Genomic DNA, 14,110 nt, shown 5'->3' with positions numbered 1-14,110 from the left:
ACTGGGCTGCAGCTAAGCCCCCGAGTGGGAGGTTTTCTCTCCACTCGGCAGGATTTTTTAGAAACTTAGGCGAGCACTGGGCTGCAGCTAAGCCCCCGAGTGGGAGGTTTGCTCTCCACTCGGTAGGATTTTGTTTTAACTTAGGCGAAACGGATTCGCAGCTAAGCCTCCGAATGGAAGGCTGGCTTACCACTCGGTAGGATTTTTTAGAAACTTAGGAGAGCACTGGGCTGCAGCTAAGCCCCTGAGTGGGAGGTTTGCTCTCCACTCGGTAGGATTTTGTTTTAACTTAGGCAAAACGGATTCACAGCTAAGCCTCTGAGTGGAAGGCTGGCTTACCACTCGGTAGGATTTTTACAAGCTTAGGCGAAACGGGTTCGCAGCTAAGCCACCCACTGGGGGACATATCTATGAGAGCAAAAGCAATAACAATCACTAAGAAAATTATGAAACTCTTTGTCTTTGATGAATATACTACAGGAGTACTTTTTATTACAACTCATCCGAGTGAAAAACTTAAGTATAAAAAGGGCGGAGTAAGTCCGCGTTCCATGCTCTAGACTCGTCAATCTGGTGCTCGACATTGTACAGGCGGTATGCCCCATTATGGAGAACTTTGGTGACGATGAAGGGACCTTCCCAAGTAGGAGCAAGCTTGTGTGGTTTCTGCTGATCCACTCGGAGAACTAAATCTCCTTCCTGGAAAGCTCGACTCTTCACATTTCTGGCATGGAAGCGACGCAAGTCCTGCTGGTAAATGGTCGATCGGATCAAGGCCATCTCTCTTTCTTCTTCTAGAAGATCGACTGCGTCCTGTCGGGCCTGCTCTGCTTCGGCTTCGGTGTACAATTCGACTTGGGGCGCGTTGTGAAGCAGGTCACTCGGCAAGACGACTTCGGCTCCATAGACCAAGAAGAACGGAGTCCTCCCAGTCGACCGATTCGGCGTGGTCCTCAACCCCCAGAGTACCGACGGAAGTTCGTCGACCCACGCACCAGCTGCGTGTTTGAGATCGCGCATCAGTCGGGGTTTCAGTCCTTTGAGAATTAAGCCATTTGCTCGCTCTGCTTGTCCATTCGACTGAGGGTGAGCGACTTAAGCATAGTCGACTCGCGTACCCTGAGATGTGCAGAAGGCTCTGAACTCTTCGGAGTCAAAGTTTGACCCATTGTCCATGATGATACTGTGGGGAACTCCGTATCTGAACACCAACTCCCTGATGAAGCTGACGGCAGTGCCGGCGTCCAAATTCTTGATGGGTTTAGCCTCGATCCACTTAGTGAACTTGTCGACTGCTACCAACACATGGGTGTAGCCACTTCTGCCTGTCCTCAGAGGTCCAACCATATCCAGTCCCCACACAGCAAAAGGCCAGACGAGTGGAATGGTCTTCAAGGCCGAGGCGGGTTTGTGTGACATATTGGAGTAAAATTGGCATCCTTCACACTTGTCGACTATATCTTTCGCCATCTCATTTGCTCTGGGCCAATAAAAACCAGCTCGGTATGCTTTAGCCACGATGGTACGAGAAGACGCATGATGGCCACAGGTCCCCGAGTGGATGTCGTTGAGAATCATTCGACCTTCCTCTGGTGTTATGCATTTCTGGCTGACTCCAGTCGCACTTTCTCTGTATAACTGTCCCCTCATGACGGTGAAGGCTTTGGATCAGCGGACGATTTCCCGAGCCTCTTCTTCATTCTCGGGGAGCTCTTTCCTCAGAATATAGGCGATATAGGGCACTGTCCAATCAGGAGTGATGACCAAAACTTCCATGATCAAGTCGACCACAGCTGGGACTTCGACTTCAGTCGGATCTGTGGCGCTTTTGGGCTGCGGGACTTCCTCAGTGAAAGGATCTTCCTGAACCGACGGTGTGTGAACATGCTCCAAAAACACACCACTCGGAATGGCTTCCCTCTTGGAACCTATCTTCGCCAAGTCATCGGCTGCTTGATTTTTCAGTCGGGGAACGTGATGGAGCTCTAATCCCTCGAATTTCTTCTCCAGCTTTCTGACTGCATTGCAGTATCCAGTCATGGCTGGGCTTCTGACGTCCCACTCCTTCATCACTTGGTTGACCACTAAATCCGAGTCGCCGTAGACCATGAGGCGACGGACGCCAAGTGAAATGGCCATACGCAACCCGTACAAAAGTGCTTCCTATTCTGCTTCATTGTTGGAGGAATCAAAGTGAATCTGGAGTACATATCTGAGCTTATCTCCTCAGGGGGAAACCAAGACCACTTCGGCACCGGAACCATTCAACATTTAAGCCATCAAAGAACATAGTCCAGTGCTCCGAGTGAACTTGGGTCGGTAACTGCTGTTCAGTCCACTCGGCAAGGAAATCTGCTATTGCTTGGGACTTGATAGCTTTCTTTGCCTCAAATCTGATATCAAGGGGAAGAAGTTCAATCGCCCATTTTGCCACTCGACCAGTTGTGTCTCTGTTGTGCAGAATCTCTGATAAGGGGGCGTCGGTGACGACTGTGATAATGTGGTCAGAGAAGTAGTGGGCAACTTTCTTCGTGGTCATGTAAATTCCATATACAAGCTTCTGACAATGAGGGTATCGTTGCTTGGACGGGGTTAGGACTTCGGAAATGTAATATACTGGGCGCTGAACTTTGAAGGCTTTTCCTTCCTCTTCCTGCTCGACCGTAAGTACAGTACTGGCAACTTGTCCTGTGGCTGCAATGTAAAGCAGCAAAGGCTCTTTGCTGATTGGGGCAGCAAGCACCGGCTGGGTGGAAAGCAGGGTTTTTAACTCTGCAAAGCTTCTTGAGTCCGCTCGAACTTGTCTGACTTCTTCATCAGTCGGTAAAGAGGCAATGCCTTTTCACCAAGGCGAGAGATGAATCGACTTAATGCGGCCAAGCATCCAGTAAGTTTCTAGACATAGTGCACACACACGGGGCTTTCATTCGGAGTATAGTGCCAACTTTTTCTGGGTTAGCATCGATTCCCCGTTCGGAAACGAGAAAACCGAGCAACTTTCCACCAGGAACTCTGAATGTGCATTTTGATGGATTAATCTTGATATCATACCTCCTGAGGTTTGCAAATGTTTCAGCTAGGTCAGTCAGCAGGTCGGAACCTTTCCGTGACTTGACCACAATGTCATCCATGTATGCTTCCACATTCTGATTGATTTGAGTGAGCAAACACTTATAAATCATCCTCATGAACGTGGCTCCGGTGTTCTTGAGGCCGAAGGGCATGGTGACATAACAGAAGCACCCGAATGGGGTGATGAAGGCCGTTTTGATCTCATCGGGTCCAAACAGACGGATCTGATGGTACCCGGAATAAGCGTCCAAGAAAGAAAGTCGCTCACATCCCGCAGTTGAGTCGACTATTTGGTCGATGCGGGGAAGAGGAAAATGATCTTTCGGGCAGGCCCGATTGATATGCTTGAAATCGATGCACATGCGAAGAGAATTGTCTTTTTTGGGGACCATGACGACATTGGCGAGCCACTCAGAGTGGTAAATCTCTCGGATAAACTCTGCTGCTAGGAGCCAAGCCACTTCTTCGCCAATGGCCTTTCTTTTCTGGACGGCGGACCGTCGCAGATGTTCCTTCACAGGTTTTGCCTTTGAGTCGACTCATAGACGATGCTCAGCCAGTCCCCTGGATACACCCGGCATGTCAGAAGGTTTCCATGCGAAGATGTTCCAGTTCTCACGGAGGAACTGAATGAGCGCTTCTTCCTATTTGGGGTCGAGTGTTGTGGAGATATGAGCCGGAGCAGCGTTTGGGTCGGTCGGGTGGATGTGAACGGGTTTTGTCTCACCGGACGACTGAAATGCTGATTCCGTGTTAGGCTTCTTGGCTCGCAACAAATCACTCGGGTCTGCATTCCTTTGGTGTTCCTGCCACTCTTCTGCCACCATCTGAGCATCGGCGATCTTTGAGCCCTTCTGGAAGCACTCTTCTGCCTTCTTGTGGTTACCGGTGACAGTGATCACGCCTTTAGGGCCTGGCATCTTCAGTTTGAGGTACACGTAACAAGGTCGAGCCATAAAACGTGCATATGCTGGCCTACCCAAAATTGCATGATAGGCACTCTGGAAATCCACAACCTCAAATATCAGCTTCACTTTGCGGAAATTCTTCGAATCACCAAAAACTACATCAAGAGCAATCTGACCAAGTGACGCGGCCTTCTTGCCAGGAATGACTCCATAAAAACTCATATTGCTCGTGCTCAGTCTGGACATCGGAATGCCCATCCCTTTCAGTGTCTCAGCATACAGTATATTCAAACTACTGCCGCCATCCATCAACACTTTGGTCAGTCGAGTGCCCTCAACGACCGGGTCGACCACCAACGCTTGCCTCCCAGGGGTGGCTATGTGTGTAGGGTGATCAGATTGATCGAATGTAATGGTAGTCTGAGACCACTTCAGGTAATTGGATGTTGACGGAGCAGCCATGTTTACCTCTCTATTTATAACTTTCAGTCGGTGTTTGCTCTCAACATCGGCAAAAATCATCAAGGTGGAATTGACCTGCGGGTATTCTCCGTCACTATACTCCTTGTCCTCAACTTTGTCCGACTCTTTTTCTTTGTCCTTGGGCTGCTTCCCTTGGAACTGCTGAATCAGGAGTCGACATTGCCGAGTGGTGTGCTTCGGGTAGATGAAATTACCCTCTTCGTCTTTCTTAGTGTGGATGTGACATGGCAAATCCAAGACATCATTTCCTTCCTTATCTTTTACCTTCTTGGGGTTCCAAGGACCCTTGGGTTTCCCTTTGAATTTTCCTTGGTTCAGGGCCAAGGCTTCTCCAGGTGCGGCTGGCTCAGCTTTGCGCTTTTGCTTCCGACTGGAATTTCCACCCCCGGTGTCCTGGGCGACTGACTTGTGTTTGCCACTCCGGAGACGATCCTCTTCCTCACCATTGGCATATTTGGTGGCTATTTCCATCATTCGACTCAGAGACATGTCTCTGGTTCGACCGAATTTCAGGCTTAGCTCTCTGTTCTTTATGCCCTCTTTGAAGGCGCAGACTGCCTGGTGATCAGACATATTTTCCACTGTATCATGCAGTGTGATCCATCTCTGGATGTAATCCCTCAAAGTCTCATTCGACTTCTGTACACAAGATTGCAGCTCTGTCAATCCCGCTGGCCGCTTGCACATTCCTTCGAATGTCCTGACAAACACTCGGGAGAGGTCCTCCCACGTGTAGATGCTGCTGGGCATCAACTGATTCAACCATGCCCTGGCTGACCCTTCCAACATGAGGGGCAGATGCTTCATGGCCACCTCGTCATTTCCACCGCCGATCTGAACAGCCACTCGGTAGTCCTCAAGCCAAGTGTCGGGCTTGGTCTCACTGTTGAACTTGCTGACTCAAGTCGCCAACCTGAAGTTGGGAGGAATCACCGCGGCTCTGATGGCTTTGCTGAAGCACTCTGGTCCGGAGACGTGTACTCGGCTGCTGGTGGGTATGTCTCTGTCATTACCCTCTCTATGGGCTCTGTTCCGGTCGACCAGACCCTGAACGATGATGGATCTCGCGTCAAAGCCTGGTTCCCTAGGGTCGACTAGAATTCTTCGTCCTCCACTGTACTGGCGTCTGTCATCTTGCTGCCGAGGCATATATGATCCACCCCTCCGGGGAGGAGTGGGCACTCGACGTCGATCATTGCGATCGACTCGGTGATCATCCTGCTCATAGTTCCTGTACTGATCGTGTCGGTCACCACGCCCTTCACGCCTCGGGGGCGATCTGGGGCTATGAGCCGACTGGACTGTATTCGCCGCCACGGACCTGCTATGGATCCTGTTCCGCGACTGCGACACAGCTGAATTCTGATCTCCAGCTGCCCGGAGCAAATCCCTGATCTGCATCAAGCCTCTGCCAGCCTCTGACTAGGAAGGCTGAATCGACTCTGTTATACGCGTTGCAGCTGCTAAATTTTGGATTGGAGTGCGGTATACCCGAGTCGGAGGTTTAAAGAGTTGGCGTCGACTGGAGTCTGGAATCCGTTGTCGCGCGCGCTCGTCGAGTGCCCGCTGAAGGTTCTCCAGTCGAGTGCGCTCAGCCAGGTTGGCCAAGCGCGCGTCCTCTAAGGCGCGAGCCTCAGGGGTTTCTCCAACGATCGGAGTATGAAGCGCATCCATGTTCCGGCGGCGAAGCTCTTCCCTCTACTGTGAGTCGAGGGGCTCGGGGCGGTACTCCTCATTGTCGTGCGACGGGTCGCCTCCACCGTTGCCTCCCTCGGTGCCAGGAAAACCGGGGGGCACGTGCGGTCCATTGACCATCAGGACCTCCGCCGCCGGATCACTGCTGTCGCATTCGGATGCAGTCTCTGCGAAGCCAATCGATAGGTCGAACAGGCCGTAGAGAGATTCGTCGGGCTCGATTGCCGCGACTTGGGCAGTGGTCGACTGGCGAGCCACTGCATGCCTCACCCACCGCTGAAGCCTCGACCGACCGGAACGCTTACGCCGGTGGGAAGCTGGGAGGAAGGATGACACGAAAACCGGCCGATACTGAGTCGACGGTTTCCGTAGAAGGACGCCGCGGACCCACGCTCGAAAATGCGTAGCTCCGCGGACCGGGAGCGCATCCACGTCGAGCGGGGCCTCCTGCAGCCAGGCAGAGTCGTCGGCGATGAATGTGAGCGCGCCGAGACGGATCTCGCGGCCGTCAACCAAAACTCCACATGAAACCATGATGATGGGAATCGAAAAGATTGCAACTTCTCCAACAAGTCGCTAAGACACCGGCCCCATGGTGGGCGCCAACTGTCGTGGTTCTAAGTCTGTCAGTAGAATGGGGGGTAGGTATGAAGAGGCAAGATCCTAGCTATGGAGCAGTTGTACACACAAGTGTTCTACGAGTTCAGGCCCTTCACGGAGGAAGTAACAGCCCTACGTCTCGGAGCTCGGAGGCGGTCGACTGGTTTATGTGTATATGAGTTACAGGGGTGCGAACCCTTCTACCAGTGGAGGGGGGTGGCTTATATAGAGGACGCCAGGACCCCAGCCAGCCCACGTAGCAGAGGGTTAAAGTACATTAAGGCCTGGCGTTACTGGTAACGCCCTACATAAAGTGTCATCATGACCATTAAGACTACTTAATTACAGACCGTTTGGATACAGAATAGATCCTGAATTCCTGATGGTCGAGTGAGTCTTCATGGTCGAGTGTCTTCAGGTTCGTCGAGTGTCTTCTAGTCCGTCGAGTGGAGTTCCTCTTGGTTGACTGAAAGACGGTTTCTTCTAAGAGATGTCCTTGGGGAGGGTACCTTGGACAGGTCCGTAACCCTACCCTAGGTACATGGCTTCATCACCCTCCACGAGTCCAGCGCGCCTCTCCACCGTTCAAGCAACGGCCCGCGACTGCGTCGCCTTGTTTTGCCCCAGTGCCGCCACCCCGTGGTTCTTCCCGCGGCTGCACCGACCCACGCGCCGGGGCTGCGTTGCCATTTCAGGTTGTAGCCCCGCGGCGCGCGGTCCACATCGCCTTCTCGAGGCCGTTCCCATGGTTGCGCCGACCCATGCGCTGTCACTTCGTCGCCTCCTTGAGCCGTAGTGTCGCGGCCCTCGGTCCACCGCAGCCCCAAGGCCGTCCGCTACACGCCGCCCCCTTGGCTACTGAGACATCTCCAACGTATCTATTATTTTTAATTATTTCATGTTATTATATTATCAACCTTGGATGCTTTATATGCATTTTTATGCTATTTCATATCATTTTTTGGGACTAACCTATTAACCCAGTGCCCAATGTCGGTTCCTATTTTTTTGCTTGCTTTTGGATTTTCAGAAAATCAATACCAAACAAAGTCCAAACACGGTGGAACTTTATGGTGATTTTTTCCGGACCAGAAGGGACCCTAGAAGGTTCGGGAGAAGGACGGAAGAGCTGCGAGAGAGCCACGAGCTCAGAGGGCGCGCGCTGGGGGTAGGACGCACCCCCTTAGCTCGTGGGCTCCATGCTACTCCGCTTGACTTTATTCCGCCTCTAAAAAATCACATATATTCCCAAACCAACAGAAAGTCACCGAAACACTTTTCCGCCGCTACAAGCTTTTGTTCTTTTGTGATCCTATTTAGAGGCCTTTTTGGGTACTATGCCAAATGAGGTTTAGTTAAGACCAAAGGTCTGTCAAATGACCACATAGGAACAATTCAAAAAAGTAAATGAGTGTGGTGACCTCATATGGACGTGGCAACCGGCGCGCGTTGTAACGATGAACTCCCAGTTTTAAATGTGATAGTCACTATCATCGAAGCCATCTTTGAAGGCATAAATTGGAATTCAATGGTACCCCCTCTGCAAAGTAAATATAAGATCTTTTAGATCATTAATAGATAAAACATCTCTAGAACTATTTTGAAGGCTTGAAACTTGATCCAAGTCAAACAAGAAAATACCGCCCTTTGTCATTACCGTAAGAACGAGCGGTATGATCGTTCTATGGAAGGGGAATGTATATATTGATAATAATGCTACTGCCTAATTAATGTGGCAAGTACATAGACCTAGCTGCGATATTAATTGAGGCAAAAGCCAGTATTGATAAAGCTGATCTCCTCCTCCACCCCCTCGTGTCGCCGCCACTAGAGGATCTTCCGGCAAAACTCACGCCGGCTTCGGGAAAAGTGACAGCGAGGCTCTTCACCTTGCTGGTGTCGCCCATCCCGCCACCCCCCATCCCCATTGAGGTTTGTCGTGGCTGTTGCCACTCCGGCCCTCTTGCGCTCTCTTTCTACGCGGTCCGGCACATCGTTGCTTTGTTGTGCTGGTTGGGGATCTCATGCTGCTATGCGGTAGCACGGGCATCGGATCTGGCCTGACCGGGGCCGTGCTGGATGTGGTCCAGGAGGTGCTCCCGGTGGCGGCTGCTAGTGAGGGTCTGTAAGTGCATGTAGTGCCCCCTTAGTGGAGTGTTGAAGACAAATGAGTTAAGGGACTAATGTGTTTGTGAGTGCCACAAAAGATATAGTCCACTAAGATTTGGTTTAACCAACGAAATATGACCCCTAAAAATGTATTTCTTCGTGAAGAATTTGGTGCATCCTTTGAAGAAATTGAAATGAAGAATTGAAAGCTTGAAAATTTTGTTTTTGTAGTTTCTTTCTGCTTTATTTGAGTCATAGGAAACACCGTACCGTTAAAGGAGGGGTCTAGGTGATTGATAGGTGTATTTTCGAAGTGATGCACAAAACCCACACCTACCTAATTCTTTGAGTTGAAGACTTCGGAAATCTCTTGCAGTGCAGTTGAGTTCTTCAACGATGGGGACGAAGTTCTTCTGGTCGTTGACGAAATTGGCCTCACGGAAGAGTTAGGATTTCGCCAATGCGACTTTACTTTTGTGAGAAAATTGAGTGTCCCGACGAAATTGAGAGATCAAATTTCTGATTGTTGTTATGCTAGCGCCAACTGTCGAGTGTATTGTTATCCTGACAATGGTCATGTTCGAAGGGCATTTATGACATTCCATGTCAGGTTGCCCCTAGCTATAAATAGCCGTCCCCACAACCAGTAGTTGGTTGACTGCTCCAACAGAGAGATTGACAAGTGTCATTTGAGAGCTACCAATCCTCTAACGACTTTGAGAAAAACCTAAGTGAGGATAAACCCCAATGAGAGCTAAAGTGATTGAGCATCACGGAAGAGATTGTCCTGTGTGATCCACCGCATGTTACCTTTGAAGACTGTCATTCTTCCAGACAGTTAGGTGTCAAGTTCTAAGAACACAAGATGGATTTGTGGAGTGCCACTGAACGAGTCTCTGAAGGTTTTGAAGTCTATCATGAAGACTTACCATGATTGATTGGACGGGGTCTCAACGATCTTAGCTCACGAGGAATACGATGAAGACTAACTGTCTTTGGAGTTGAATGTCAAGCCGCTCTAACCAGACGTACAGTTGATACAACAACTGAAACTGGTCTAACAAATCATCGTGTCATCTTCGAACCAAGCTAGTTTCAAATGCCTCAACTCTCTACTTAGAATTGCATTTGAAGAATTTGTGATATGCATTTTGAAGACTTTGAACTGGAGACTTTCGTCATGATGCCTTTCGTTTCTTCAGTTCATCTTGTTTATTCTTCAATATATGTATGACTGCATGTTCTTCATCTGCATCTATCATGCATGCCATTTTTTTACTTCACTATGATGATTTAGCTTCCCTTCTATTTCTATTTTGTCATTCTGATTTTCGCCTAAATCTCCCGACTTTGACAAATTTCTAAAAATCTCCCATTCACCCCCACCCCCCGGGACATGACCTGCGCTTTCAGGGTCAGGGCTGGTCGCCTTTCTCGCTTGTGGTTGCATACGATCAAACGTCTTGCCAGGTGCTTGATTTCGGAGGATTTCTTCTTCAGATTTGGTCGTGGTGACACTGGCCGATGTCTCATAGTAGTGAGGTTGTAAGATGCAGCCGAAAGGCTCCACTGTGGGTTTTGGAGGCTCTCACTCTGGCCAGTTTGCCTTTGATGGTGCGATGGAATCTATGGATGATGGCTTGACGCAGAAGGCATGGTAGTGCGGCGGCTATGATAGGATTTCTAGCTCAACGCATGTAGCTGCCATGATCACTGAAAAGTGATGGCGACAACACATAATTGACTTCAATTTGGTGGTGCTTCTTGAGTACCCTATGCCGAGTTTCGGGGTGAAAATCCTATATCTAACCCAAAGTAATTATGCCTATCAATGGTGATGTTTTTGTGCCGTAACCTTGTTGAAGACCTTGCTCGGATATGCTCATACTCATTCTTGAATGTGAAAACCTTGAATCTCGCCATTAGCGGTTGGCACTGGCGATGGCGGCGCTTGATCATCGTTCCCTTTTTGTAAGCTTGTGTAGTTTGATGTGGATATGATCGTCATTGTAATTTGTCGATCGTTGTTTTTATTTCTTTGGGATTTTCCTTTTTCATGCTAAGGCATAGTTCGGTCTCGTGTGACTTTGCTATTCACCAACGTGTTTAGTTATGTATGTGTTTGTTTTGATTGTGTGAATCCTAATTATGCAGAGCTTGAGTGTATGCTTATTGTGTTTGTATCCATTTGATGCTTCGTTTGAGTTAATAAAACCCACACATTCTCTTAAAAAAAGAAGTAGCTGCGATAGAGTTGGTTTGTGGTAGATCACCTTCATTTCAAGCCCGGCCGGTTGCTGAGCAAATCAAGGCAGCAGATGGCGCGATTAGTTGCTAGCAGTCGACAGTCGTCATGCATTAGCTAGAGAGACCATACTGATTAGTCAATTCTGTTAGCAAAGCCTCACCGCACTCCATCAAACGACCGAGATCTCCATTTTTCCTACCTACTATATGAAAATCATGAACATTCCGTACAAAGTCAAACACGCACACAACTTTAAGGAATTATTAGTTGACGACGCTGGCTTTCTTAATTTAATGAATAATGATCATCTTTGTTTGCGCAACTCTAGGTTTGCTGGAACTGGAATTGAGCCTGGCGACGAGGTAACTGAGTGGGCTATATAAGCACTACCCACCGTGCCTTGTGTCCTCACCCCTCGCTCTTCACACAGATCGTCGATTTATCCCGCTCAGACTTAGTCAGCCAATTAAGCTGATTTGTAGCTTGGTCTAACGTCTGCAGAAACAGTACGTCGTCGATCGTACGTAAGTATGGCTTCCCGCAGCTGCTTCTCTGTGGCGTGTGCTGTCGCAGTGATGGCGTTTGCCATCTTAGCCACGGCGAGCAATGCGCAGCCGCTGGACCCTCATTTCTACGACATGTTGTGCCCGGCGGCGCTCCCCGCCATCAGGAAGGTCGTCGAGGAGGCCGTCGCGGTGGAGCCGTGCATGGGTGCCTCGCTCCTGCGCCTGCACTTCCACGACTGCTTCGTCAACGTACGCACATATCTATATGAGCACGCGTATTGCATTTGGTTTGGTTTGAAGACCTACTGGTTTGACGCTCGTTGCTTGCATTGATTCAGGGGTGTGATGGGTCCATCCTGCTCGACGACACGCCCTTCTTCACTGGCGAGAAGAACGCCGCGCCCAACCTGAACTCCGTTCGCGGCTTCGACGTGATCGATCGCATCAAGGACGCCGTCAACGCCGGGTGCAGGGGAAACTGTTGGCAATAAGCCGTGGCGTGCCCGGGGCGCGGTGTGAGCGTGCGTGCGTGCAGTGGCCGCGTTGGGTTCGGCCCGCGGCAGGGCTCGGGTGCGTGTGTGCGCGACCGAGCGTAGGTGTGTGTGTGTGCGTGAGCTCACGTGTGCGTGCGCGGGGCCACGCGGTGTTGTTAGCGAGCAAAGGGTAGGTGTGGACTGCGTCGGGCGCGCGGGGTGGCCGTGGCGATCTCGTTCGGTCGCGATGCGCGGGTGCGGCCAGAGCGCGCGGGGCGTGGGGGAGTGGGTTAGCGAGTAGGTGCGAGGCGTGGTCTTGCAGGCCGGTGCTCGCGGGTATAAAGCCCTGGATCCTCCCTGTAACTGGCTGACATTTGTCGAGTACGTGCTCGAGGTAAGGAAAAGGCATATGTGCGCCGGCAAAACCCTTGTGTCCACTGTCTCCTCCGATCGTCTTCCTCCTCCCGTTTCTGTCATTCGTGCACCGAGCGGAAGAGTCAGGTAGAGCTAGGGCTAGCTAGGGTTCGGGGAGAGGCTACGGTTCCAACAATTGGCATAAGAGCGACAGGTGAGGGAGCTCGCCAGCGGTGATGGTGCTGGTTTCACACGGCGGCGGCACGGGCGGGTCGGTGTCCATGGGGATGCCGATGCTCTCGCCGGACGGCTACACTGTGTGGGCGATCAAGGCGTAGGCCATTCTTGATCCCCACGCGCTGTGGGAAGCGGTGGCGCCGGGCGACTCGCCGGTGAACAATAAGAAGTGCAAGATGGCGCGGGCACTGATCTTGCAGGGGCTGCCGGAGGACGTGTTGCTCTCGGTGGCGACGAAACCCACTGCCAGGGAGGTATGGGACTCCCTGTCGGTGCGGTTCGTCGGCGCCGAGCGGGTGCGCGTGGCGAGGAGGGCGACGCTGCGCGGCGAGCTGGACCGGATGAAGATGGAGGAGGGCGAGCAGCTGGACGCGTACGCCGGAAGGCTTGCAGGCATGGCGGCGCGGTTCGCAGGGCTGGGGGAGACGCTGGGGGACACGGAGCTGGTGAAGAAGCTCCTGGACACTGTCCCGGACCGCCTCTTCCCCGTCGTCGCCGGCATTGAGCAAATCTGCGTGCTAGAGGAGCTCACCTACGACGAGGCGCTCGGGCGGCTGCGCGCATTTGATGAGCGCGTGCGGCGCCGCGGGCAAAGCAGCGGCAAGCGCCAGGACGACCAGCTCCTGTACACTGCGGCGCAGTGGCGGGCGCGGGAGCGGCGTCACGGCGGGGATTGGGACGACGACGATGACGCGCGCAGTGTGGCGACGCGGGACGGCGGCAACAAGAAGGGCCGCTGCTACAAGTGTGGCGAGCGCGGCCACTTCAAGCGCGACTGCCCGGAGCTGCGGAGGGCGCCGACGGCGGAGGAGGCGATGCTGGTGAACGCCGACGTCGAGGACAACGGTCTCCTCTAGGTCACGGCTTAGGGGGAGTGTGTTGGCAATAAGCCGTGGCGTGCCCGGGGCGCGGTGTGCGCGTGCGTGCGTGCAGTGGCCGCGTCGGGTTCGGCCCGCGGCAGGGCTCGGGTGCGTGTGTGCGCGACCGAGCGTAGGTGTGTGTGTGTGTGCGTGGGCTCACGTGTGCGTGCGCGGGGCCACGCGGTGTTGTTAGCGAGCAAAGGGGAGGTGTGGACCGCGTCGGGCGCGCGGGGTGGCCGTGGCGATCGCGTTCGGGCGCGATGCGCGCGCGCGGCCAGAGCGCGCGGGACGTGGGGGAGTGGGTTAGCGAGTAGGTGTGAGGCGTGGTCTTGCAGGCCGGTGCTCGCGGGTATAAAGCCCTGGATCCTTCCTGTAACTGGCTGACATTGTCGAGTTCGTGCTCGAGGCAAGGAAAAGGCGTATGTGCACCGGCAAAACCCTTGTGTCCACTGTCTCCTCCGATCGTCTTCCTCCTCCCGTTTCTGTCGTTCGTGCGCCGAGCGGGAGAGTGAGATAGAGCTAGGGCTAGCTAGGGTTCGGGGAGAGGCTACGGTTCCAACAGAAA

The 14,110-nt window shown here is 52.2% G+C and overlaps 1 pseudogene; it reads left to right on the top strand.

The window, feature by feature from the left end:
• The first annotated feature begins 11,542 nt into the window (after positions 1–11,542).
• LOC119293648 overlaps positions 11,543–14,110 on the top strand; it is a 3,900-nt pseudogene continuing 1,332 nt past the window's right edge.

The sequence above is a fragment of the Triticum dicoccoides genome, chromosome 4B (genome assembly GCF_002162155.2).
Source record: "Triticum dicoccoides isolate Atlit2015 ecotype Zavitan chromosome 4B, WEW_v2.0, whole genome shotgun sequence".
Taxonomy (NCBI): Eukaryota; Viridiplantae; Streptophyta; class Magnoliopsida; order Poales; family Poaceae; genus Triticum; species Triticum dicoccoides.
Note: the sequence above shows the minus strand (reverse complement) of the source record. Positions and strands in the feature narration are given on the sequence as shown.